Source organism: Cottoperca gobio, unplaced genomic scaffold, assembly GCF_900634415.1.
Source record: "Cottoperca gobio unplaced genomic scaffold, fCotGob3.1 fCotGob3_387arrow_ctg1, whole genome shotgun sequence".
Classification (NCBI taxonomy): domain Eukaryota; kingdom Metazoa; phylum Chordata; class Actinopteri; order Perciformes; family Bovichtidae; genus Cottoperca; species Cottoperca gobio.
Window position 1 is genome coordinate 22,501 of NW_021166979.1, and position 3,174 is coordinate 25,674.

The following is a 3,174-nucleotide window of genomic DNA, read 5'->3' on the forward strand; positions in this document are numbered from 1 at the left end:
ATGCTACAAGGTTGTTTAAAACCGGTGTCCCTCCTCCCCGCAACCAAAACATTTCATAACCGATGAAGTTGCAAATAACACGTATTCATAATCATCTACCTTAACGTGGAAGCGGAGGTTGAGCTCCGCATCTCGGTTATTCAGTATCATATAGAGCTGTCTTCGGTGAGACACTACGTGCTTCAGCAACTGAGATTTACATCCAGACAGAATCTTTTTTACCGGGGAAACAACTTTCCCGTGTCTGGATAGTTCTCTGCTGAGAAACTCATCGGTTATGAACGGAGGGACATTAGATATTACCACTTTGGTTGCGGGCAGAGTGAGTGGCATCACCTGCACAAACACTCCGCTCACCGTAATACCTGTCTCGATGACGCGGTGCACCCGCTCCACCTGGTCCAGGAAGATGACAACAGCCCCGTTCATCCGCGCCAGAGACTTCACACTGCCATGTCCGACCTTGTCTCCTACAGCTAACCCGATCTCCTCAACGCTACACGGGAAGCCGGCTGATATTTTGATCCCGTGCTTCCTCGTTAGCTTGGTATAGTCTCCATTTGCCATGACGTCAGACGCCGGCCGGCAGAACACCGGCAGGAGAAAAACACCCAAGAGCACCCCGACTATCCACCCAAACGCACCAAAAAGTAAACTAAATCAAACTGTCACCAATGAACTAAGTTAAATCAAAACCCATTATTAAATAAAGTAAGAAAAAGAAAGTATCGAATTAGCACCTGCTCAGCGTCTCACTCACACAACCAAACTCCCAGCATGCACCGAGAGAGAGAGAGAGAGCGAGAGAGAGACAGAGACAGAGAGAGACAGAGAGAGAGAGGGAGAGAGAGAGAGAGAGACAGAGAGAGAGAGAGATTTTTTTGATTTTTCAAAAACACTTTATTTACATATTCTTAAAACAAACAGTTTACTCATAAAGTGTAACGAAAAATCATATTATCATATCAAAAAATATACATTTATAAATAACAACTCTATAAATATATAAAAATTATCCAATAAAAACCTGTGCAAAGTGTAAACATTCATTGTTCACACTGCAGATAATATTTTTAAAACACCAACGTTCTTTAAAAGTGTCGAGATCCCCGGTATGTTTGTGAAACCTAAAATCGAGCCAGAGTCTTGCCCTGATATTGCACAGCCACACTGTCTTGGCCTCCTGCCCCTCTCTGTTCTCTACTCTGTTTTTCCTGCTAATGTATATGGCCATTTTTGCCTCTCCCGAGAGGAAATTTAGGAGCTGCCACTTTTCTTTGTTGTCTTTTTTGTAGGCAGCTCCCATGATAAAAACACTCTCGGTAAAAACTACGTTAAAAAGACTAAAAACCAATGTTAAAAGAGAGAAAAACTCTGTGAGTCTCTTACACTCAGTAAAAACATGGAATACAGTCTCACGTAGGTTGCAGAAAGGGCATTTGTTAAAAACAGCGGGATTAATAACGGCGATAAAAGCGTTACAAGCGACGGCACCATGTAAAATCCTCCACTGGAGGTCGGCTGTCCGCTTTTTGAGGGGAGGTTTGTAAAAAGACCCCCACTGTGGGCTTGGTCCACTTCCTGAACCCAGTCTGTTGCTCCACACAGTGGAGGGTCTGCTGCACAGGCCTTTCTTGTGGATGCTTTTGACACAGTTCATATATAGAGTCTTTTTGTCGGCTCTGTGCAGCGTCAGTCCTGCCGGGTTAATGACCTTGAGCAGGGGACCGGTCAGTTCTCCCAGCCCTGGGCTCAGGTTGATCTCTGGAAAAGGGTCTGCTGGGTCTGGAGAAGCCTTCCCGTCACTGTAGTCTTTTATTATTGTCTTCTCCTTCCCCGATAGCCTCTGGCTCCACAGCTCCAGAATCCTCTCAGCCACTCGAACGGAGGTCAGACCCAGCAGCAAGCCCAGGGCTCGGGCATCACTCAGCGCCGGCCCCACTGCATCCACCAGTTGCTGCAGGCACAGGGTTCTGGACCTGCAGAGCGCCACCATCAGGCTGGGTGTGCTGCTGCTGCTGACGTCCAGCCTGGCTCTGTAAATTAAAGGCTCCTTCAACAACCAGTGCAGAGAGTCCGACATTGGACACCTTTTATGATTAAAAAGGGCCCAAGACTTAAAAACACCCTGATAAAATGGAGGCAGCCCATTTAACTTAAAAAAATTAGAATCAGTTAAAAACAGAGCAGCATCCAGCCCCAGGTTATTTACACGTCTGAGAATGCAGCTGGTCACATCTCTCCACACCAAATCAGCCGGGCCGGTAAGATATTTTTGTACAAACTGAAGTCTAAAAGTGGCTGTTCGGCTGGCCAGGTGGACAAGGCCCTGTCCCCCCTCCTCTCTGGATAAAAACAGCACCCCCTGTGGCACCCAGTGTAGACCATCCCAAAAAAAATCTACCATTTCTTTCTGCAGTTTTGCTAAAAGGCCTGAGGGAGGGTCTACACAGGTCAGACGGTGCCACAATTGGGATGCTACAAGGTTGTTTAAAACCAAAACCCTACCTTTAAAAGACATCTGAGGGAGCAGCCACTTCCACTTGGAAAGCTTTCCCTGAATCTTTTCTGTGACGTTCTCCCAGTTCTTCTGGACAATAATTTCTTTCCTACAAATACTCCGAGATATTTCAGGCCGTCAGTTCTCCAGGTGAGGCTCTGGGGAAGAACTGGGAGACCGCCACGCCACTCCCCGACAGCGAGGGCCTCACTTTTCTTCCAATTTACCTTCGCTGCCGATGTTACACTAAAACTATCTACTATATCTGTTAAAATGTCCGCATCTCTCTGGCTTTTTATAAAAACAATAATATCATCTGCGTATGCGGATAAAACAAATCTGCTATTAAAACCAGGTAAAACCAGACTTTGTAGGCTGGAGCGTATTTTGCAGAGGAGAGGTTCCAGGGAGAGCGCATAGAGCATCCCCGACAGAGCACAGCCCTGCCGGACCCCTCTACACACTCTAAAAGGAGCACACAGAGTACCATTAAACTTCAGCACACTCTCAACTTCACTGTACAACACCTTGATCTTGCCTATGAAACCAGCGCTGAACCCAAACTTCTCCATTACTTTCCAGAGGAAGTTGTGTTCAACGCGGTCAAAAGCCTTTTCCTGGTCTAGAGAAATCAGACCAGTATCACAGCCCAATGAGCTGGAGACCTCCAAAAC